This window comes from Medicago truncatula, chromosome 8 (assembly GCF_003473485.1).
Source record: "Medicago truncatula cultivar Jemalong A17 chromosome 8, MtrunA17r5.0-ANR, whole genome shotgun sequence".
Classification (NCBI taxonomy): domain Eukaryota; kingdom Viridiplantae; phylum Streptophyta; class Magnoliopsida; order Fabales; family Fabaceae; genus Medicago; species Medicago truncatula.
Genome location: NC_053049.1, coordinates 49,382,945 through 49,392,028, shown reverse-complemented (window position 1 = coordinate 49,392,028; position 9,084 = coordinate 49,382,945).

Here is a 9,084-nt window from a genome sequence, read left to right as displayed (position 1 = left end):
TAGACCATGTGCAACTTTTATTTTCTACACCGTGAATTGTTTTGGATTGAACACGCCATAGTTTTTTGCTTTGGATAGAAAGTGTGTGTTTGTCTTTGCGCCAGAAACATTTCAACTTTCTCAGCCAAGACACAGAGATTCTCATTCTTCCTTACAGTACACGTTTAACATAGTTTATTTATTTATTTTTAATTACTTTTATTTCCTCTTCTTGTTAACAACATGACCTGAAAAAAGAAAGGAGTGGTAATTGAAAGAGGAAATAAAAGATACGACGCGTGGTAATCTTTCAAAAAGATTGGGGAAAAAGGAAGAGAAAATCCTTTTGGGAAAAACGAAACAAAATAAAATTGACTTTGAATTTTTAATTTTTTTTTTTCACGAAGAATTTAATTTACGTAATCAAATTATTTTAAAAAAAAATATCATTTTGATCTAAAGTGAAAAATTATGCCAACTTTAATTTGTAGACAAAGTAGTATATATTAGTTTTTTTTTTTAACAATAGAAAATGAAATATATATTAACCACCAAAAACAACTCCTCTAGCACAAGGTGTGCCAAAAGAACTACTTCACAAACAGAGTCATACAAACAACCAAAACAAACCATTAAGCGATGCCCAAACATTGAAAGGACTTGAGCACCACATATCTGTACCAAACCTAAAAACAACATTTTTGGCTTTCAACCAGGCTAAAGACATATATTTAATTTTATCTAACAACCTGGGAATAGAAGTTACCACATTATTGAACAACCTGTCATTGTGTTCGTTCCATAAAACCCAAACACACAAGAGCCAAATAAGCTGAAAAAAATCTCTAGTAGTTTTACCGCCACCTGTCAAGTTCACAAACTGAAGAAAATGATCGAGAAGAACATTGGTATCAACGCCTATAATACCCAACCACTGACGCACCAGAGACCATAAAGGTGAAAATGCATCACAAGATAAAAACAAATGTTGCGCCGTTTCACTCATGCCACAATCTGAAACACACAAAGAAGCTTCTGAGTCGATCACCCTTCTTCGGACCAAATTATCTTTAGTAGGCAATCTATCACGAAGCAACCTCCAAGCAAAAAGAGAGACCTTCAACGGCACCTGGTGATGCCAAATCAACGAAGCTGCGGAATCCCTAGGAGGAACGTCCTTTGTAGTCAGCAAGTGATAAGAACCGCGAACAGTATAGCCCTCAATAGGGTCTGGCAACCACACCCACCTGTCTGAAACAAAATCTTGCAAAGAAACATCAGCCAACAAAACCCTAACTCCTCTAACTCCTCCTCCTCCCAAGCCCATAACCTCCTCCTCCACTTCCACGCCTCCCCCCTCTGCTCAACACCAAGAGAGAACAAACCTGCCACCGAAATGGATTTATTCTCAGAAAGATCAAACAACCTAGGGAACCTCTCACGAAACGAAACTGATCCTAACCACTTATCATACCAAAACAAAGTATCGGAACCATCCCCCACCTTCTTAAACACACACTCCACACAACCAGCCTCCACCAATAACTCCTCCCCCATCTCTAATCCGCCCTACCTCTCTCCACCAAGAAGAACAACTCCAACCCCCAACCTCCCACCTACTTCGCCATAATGGGCGACTAAGACTCGATGGCAAAAGCCACTCCTATCAACTAACAACCTCCAACATCACTTACCTAACAAAGCCAAATTAAATTCTTCCAACCGTCTCACCCCCAAACCTCCAAACTCCCTGTGAAGGCACAAGAAAAAAAATTTCTATGGTCCTCAATCCTCCCTCCCCCAAAAAAAAAAAAAATTTAATAAATAAAGAACTAATGGAAGAGATTATACCTGATGGAGCTTTGAAGAATGAAAGCGCATAGACAGACAGCGAGGTCAGAACAGACTTTAAAAGAACCAGACGGCCGCCAAAAGATAAGAAACGACTATTCCAACCAGATAACCTTGCTTTAATACGATTCAAGATAGGTTCCCAAAAGCTCAAACGCCGAGAATTTCCCCCGATAGGCATACCCAAGTACAAAAACGACACCTTGCCCACTTTGCAACTTAAAACAGACGCCGCCTCACTTAACCAAGAAGAAGCGATATTCACACCAACCAAGCTACTCTTATGAAAATTCACCTTAAAACCTGACATGACCTCAAAGATAATAAGTGCATCCCTTAGAGCACGGACGTTAGCCCAATTTTTAGTTCCCAACAACAATGTGTCATCAGCAAATTGAAGATGAGATACCACAACCGGATTAACCACCCCAAAACTATACCCAGTGAACAATTGAGCCTGAATCAAAGATTTCATCAAGACATTAAGGCCCTCAGCAGCCAACAAAAGGAGAAACGGGGACAGAGGGTCACCTTGACGCAAACCCCTTTGTAACAGAAACTCGTATGTCGGACTTCCATTCACAAGCACCGAAGCTGTTGCTGTAGTAACACACTCTTTAATCCACTTTCTCCGCAGAACCGGAAAAGACATACGGCCCAAAACAGAATCCAAATAACCCCAGTCGACAGAGTCATAAGCCTTTTCAAAATCCACCTTAAACAACAGAAGGTCTTTCTTCAACTTCCTAGCCTCATCCACAGCCTCATTTGCTATAAGAATACCATCAAGAATTTGTCTATTTTTAACAAACGCTGATTGAGCATCCGAAATAACGGAACCAATAACCACACGCAGACGATTAGCTAATAATTTAGTTAAACAATTTATATTAGTTAAACAATTTAGTTGTGTTACTGCTGTTCTGGAGATGAGGGAAGGAGACAAATTATATTATTGTGATTGAAAAAAGCTTATCATAGGTAGCTGCAAAGCTTAATTTCTCCCATCTCAGTAAAGCTTATACCGATATCCATATTAGATAACTTCACAAGGATTCGTCGAAGAACAGTAAAGAGTTTCAATTGTGAGAGTGGTTGAGATTTTTTTTAAATGCGGTACGATTGTATTCAATATGAATATGAATCCCAAAATGTTACTACTCTCACCGTTTCTCAATAGATGACCTAGTTGACAATATACATTATTGACTTGACATACTTTGACCATATTTTTCTACTAATTCACAAAGAAAAATAATATCATGTAAGATGTTGGATTCGTCTCGATGAATATTTTTAAAATATTAAATTTTCATAATTTTTTTTGTAGAGAATTGAAGATATCAAAAATAAAACATATGCATTGGTACGTGTCGTCGGAGTCAACTAGATCATCTATTAAGGGACAGAGGGAGTATTAGGTTATCCAATTTAGGATTTGAACCATTGAAGAATACTTACACTTTGGGTTATCCAATTTAATTAAGATAAATGATATTTGTACAACCATTTTCTTACAACTTTTGGGACAACCCTTTATCTCATAGAGTCATTATGCCCTTGCTTTCTCTCTCTCTCTCTCTCTCTCTCTCTCTCTCTCTATATATATATATATATATATATATATATATATATATCACTTTGGTTTTCGTGTCGACATACATTTCTTTCTGTATTCTTGATTGTCCCATAAATTATACAAAAAGTGGTTGTTCGAATAACATATCTCTTCAACTAAATATGCAATTGATTAAAGTTGATTTGTCAATCTCAACTAAAAAAACACCACATCAAGACGAGAATTTCACCAAATTCGCACAACAAAATATGTTGCAACAACGAAATCAAAAAAAAAAAACTTAGACTTAGGTGAAAATCACACGTTTAGATTAAAATATAAAAAAAAATGTAGAATAATGATTTTAGATAAAGAAATTACTCTAAATCATTTTTTCATGAAGAAAATGAAAAAGAAAATCTAAAAAGTAAAAACAAAAAGTATCTTATATATTTTATTCGTTAATTTTGTTTCTATTTGACTTTTTTACTTACATTCTCCTTAAAAGGGAGAGTAAAAGAAGTTTTTTTGACGTAATAAAAGAAGAAGGAAGACTACTAAACAAGAATTATGATTTTCAGCGGTCCCAATTATTGATATATTTTACAGAATTAAGTTATTAAGGAGTTTTTTAACTAAAAAATTGTGTTTGTCTTTCTAATTAGAGCTTTCCAATTCCAATACTATTCTAACTCATGTATATTTACCTCAAAGGACCAATTGACACGTTTTCATATAAACAATACAACTAGAGACAAAATATCCTACGTCACTAGTCAGTGGTCACTACTCCTACATTTCGAGGAACCATACTTTAACGGAATAGGATTCTCTAAAGCAGTACGGTAATCAAGAACCTATAAATTGAAAGAAATTTGTTGTTGACATATTGCATAAGGCTGTGTTACAGTAATTTATCGAAATACTTTTCGGTAGTTAATTATCGAATTATAGAATCGGTTGCAGTTAACTATCGAAAAAAACTTCGGCAGTAAATTATCGAGGAAAACTGAAACTTCGGCAGTTAACTGCCGAGGTAACCTCAAACCTGTTTTTTTTTTTTTTTTTTACAAAAACCATAAATTGTCGTTAATAATATTTATTGATTTTGAATTTTTCAATAATTATTTTGGTACGTTTCAAACAATTGCAGTATTATACTTATGCGTATATAACTTAATAAGAATAACATTTAAATCAGTGTAAAAATTAAGCATTTGAATATTGTTTTGCACGTTACTTAAATACAAATAATAATAAAAAAATCGTTAAAATAATTGTGCACAACGATTTTTTTAAGGTATAATACGTTGTTATATTTTCTACATTAAAATAATTGTGCACAAAGATTTTTTTTATTTAAGTAATTTGCAAAACAATATTCAAATGCTTAATTTTTACACTTATTGAAATGTTTTTTGAAGACTTAAATGCTCTTTATTTTTTTGGTCAAGATTTAAATTCTATTATTATTATTTTCAATTTTCCTCGGTAGTTTACTGCCGAAGTTTTCCTCGGGAGTTAACTTCAGGTCTGCAGCCGGTTCCATAATTCGGCAGTTAACTGCCGATGAACATTTTGATAAATTACTAGTGTGACACAGTCAATGCATATGTGTCAACAACAATTCTCAAATTGTAAATCTTTGAAAGGGTAAGTAGTTATGCCGAGTAAAAGTACCAGTTTGTTTACTTAACAAAGACCTTTTCATGTTAATGACCTCTATTAAAAGAAGAAAAAATGAATTCATATTAGACAACAAATAATTATATAAAGACTCTCTCTTGTGAACAACTAAGAGCACCATTATCCGTTGAAATTTTGAGTGTTTTTGCTTTTCCATATGCCACTTTGTTAGACAAGTGAGGATATTTCACAATTTGGCATGGCAACCGTTCCAATGCAATGCTACTGTGGTTTATACATTGTTGAATTTAAAAACTATTATAAAATAAAATTATGATGTGAAAGGGTGTTGTATATTTATATAAAATACAATTGTGATGTATATTATGGGGTTTTATGGGACCGATTTTAGAGTTTTAGAGAGTAGTATGGATATTTAAAAAATGTATTTAAGTGGTTTAAATAATAGAAAAATGTGAAATAACATAATTTAGTCAATGGGACCCGCTTATACCACTCATATGGGCAGCATGGATGTGGATGCTCTAAGAGTATCTCAAATGGAAGGTTCTTACTTAACAAGGTACACTCCCCGTTAAGGACTTTGCATTGGAGGAAGAAAAAAATGAGTCCCTCTTAAGCAATGTACAACTATATAAGGACCCTCTCTCCTGCAACTAACGGGTCCCACGTTTAAAAGAAGTAATAAAACATGTACTAGTTGGTCTCACTTGCAAAAGAAGTACTAATATTTTAAGTACTTTAAACTGGGATACTTAGTAGTGGGACCTATCTCTATTATAAACATTTGCCTTAATATTTTTTGAAGAGTATATGTGGTATCTTCACAATCTTCATCTCATTTAATGCTTTCTTATCATCCAATCAAATTGAATTATGACTCATTCATTTTTTTATTAGCCGATCAAGATGAACCATGACTCATTTAGTTTTCATCAACCAATCAAAATTGATCATGCCTTGATTTTTTTCCTATATATAGACAATTTGTTTTTCATTATTTTCATGTGTCTCTCCCCCATAATTTTTTTTTTGTAATAACAAGTATTTTATGTGTTTTCAAAGCATAGAAGTTTAATCATTTGGTTGTAGATTATAGGGTTGATTTTCTTTTTTAGTTGTATCTAATTGTTAATTGTTGATGCTACTTTCTCATTGGAAACTGGAGAGCATGTGTCTACATTCTACGACTTCAAGACGTTCAACATCAACAATATAATTTTTAGTCAAGACAACGTTTTGTATTTGATATAGAATCAAGATGTTAGAGTTTAGATACCTTAGGTTGATTGAATATTTTTAATGAATTGATATGTCGAAAAACCAATCTCAATAAATTGATTTAGTCTTTATCTATATTTATTTTATGAACTTTTGTCTTGCACAAATGATATATCACACATGAGCTCTTATTTGATAAATCCTAATTGATGCTTTTAAACACATCTTCGGACATGTTAAACATCATTCTAAAGGTTGCATACAATTGCTTCACATCATCTAATTTGGACAAAAAAAAATCTAATTTGGACAAACCTGTTCTTATAAGAAGACATCTTAACTTCATCATGTTTTACTATGACGGATTTTCACTTAACATAGTTTCTTCAATATAATGTATCAAAAGCTTCAATCTACCATTGATCAATAATCATGGTTTATTTTTTTTATTTTTTTGACAATATAGGACATAATCCTTTAAGTGTCATTTCATCTCATTTATTTGACAATCAATATATGACTTTTTTTCTCCTTTGATTTGTCAATTAGATAGTTACTATTAAATAATTTTTTCAGGGACTACTAAAAATATTGTTAATTTTGCTATCTACACTGTATTATAAATAACATCCATTTGCAAGCAATTCCACGCACAATTTCAATAAAAAATTGTATTCTTTTCAATCTTTTGTCTCAATGTCGTGTCTTTTTTCTTTTTGTTTTCCTTTTTTCTTTCTAAGTTTCACGTATTTGATATTATTAACAAGCCAAAATGAATTATATTAACACGAAAGTTTCATATATCTGTATACTTAATAATTTTATATAGTTCATAAATATTCTTTTTTTCCTTTTATTTTATTAAGGATAATAATGATAAATCAATTTAAGAGTAATTAATATGTCATTTAATTTAAATTATAACGATTTCATAAAGGTTAAAATGTCTCATTTAATTACTTAGAATGAAAAGACCTCATTTGATGGATGAGAAGGAAAAAGAAAACAAATTAAATAATAGCATTAATTATAACCCTTAATTAAAGGAAACAACTAAACCAAAAAAAGATGAAAACAAACAAATATTGAAGTATATTATATCAAATAAATGCAAGATATTTAACATTCAAAAAGTTCAAATTTTCTATCCGTGTAAAAAAACTAAATTATTTGAATCTTTTAACTTTTTTTTTTATTAATGTTTTACCTTCATTTCTTTTGAGGTACTATTTAATTTACAAACAAAAAAATTTGTCTTTAATTTTGAAATATTATATTTTTATTATTTATAATAATTATATTTTATGCGTCATTTTAATTGAGTTGATCCTATAAATATTAAACTGTGTTGTTTAATAGGCCAAACATTTTTTTTAAAGAGGTCAACCAAAAAATGAAAATGTTCTTTAAATAACATCCTTAATTGTAGCCATTAATTAAACGAAATAAAAAATTAAATTGTGTTGCAAAGAAAGAATGATGTGCTATCGAAATTCAAATAATTGAGATTACTTAGAAAAAATTATTGAATATTTTAATTTTTTTTAAATAAACAAAAAAAAAATTGTTTATTGGGAATATTTCATGTATTTGAAACAATTATCGTTAAATTTTCAAAAAAAAAAACAAATATCTATTTCACATACTTTAATTTGAATAATTTAACATATTTAATATTTTCTTTTTTTGTGATTTTTTTCATTTTAAATTAATGTGGTCATTTAAATTAAAATAATTCTATTAAATGTCTCATTTATTGGGTTAGATGAAAAGAAATATTATTTAAATGAGATCATTATATGGTAACATCTTTTGATTCACTATTTTTGCTATTAGTACTAATAATAGCATTCCTAATCAAGGTTGACTCAACTAATAATGAGTTGACTTAATCTTATGGGCGTGGATTCAATCCCCGCTACTAGCGTGATAATCTCTAGGTAAGTGTTCATTGAGTCATATGACATGTCCTGACCTTGATGTGTTCTCCAGAGTCTAACTCACCAAAATATTTTATAATAAAAAAAACACAATTTTGTTTAAATTATAAATTGTAGATTCCGATAGTAGTCGTTGAAAAACCTCAATCTTTTTATGAAAAATTAAAGTTTGTTCGTCGTATTCTAAATGATTTTTTTTTCAAAGAAATCTTTAAAAACCATAAAACAATATTATAATGGATTGTTAAGAGTGATCCTTGCTTGATTCCTTAAATTCAGGTAGGTAATTGAATATGGTTCTTTAAAACCATAAAACAATAATGAATGACTACTTCTTTAAAAAAAATAAATAATGAATGATTACTTAATAAGACATTAGATGCACCTATTTTCAAAAATTTAAAACCATTTAGTAAATGATTATTATATTGTCTTGAGTTGTTAGAGATATTGCATAATGTACTCTAGACATTCCACTTATTCTTTGAAAAATATTCTAGAGATAAAAGAGTGATGATTTTGCGCAATGTGGGGAAGACCTTAGAGATAAAAGAGCTCTCACAAATATATTTATATTTGCATATCTTTAAGATACTAGCAGAGCTTGAAACTCAGAATCTCTATATTCAAGGTTTGTTCTTTTACTACTAGACTAAATCCTTAGAGTTGAAAAATTGCAATGAACCAAAAAATGGATTTTTATTTCAAATTAATCATGGAAAACGAAATATCCCTTTTACCTAAAACATCTTTCATCTAGATTTTTTACTTAAAAAAATTTAATGGTTTAATTATTCTTGCTGATTGGCATCACTCCGTAAAACTTATTTTCAAAAAGTTGCTGGTAACTTTATGATTTTTTTTAAGGAATTGAAAAAATGACACTAC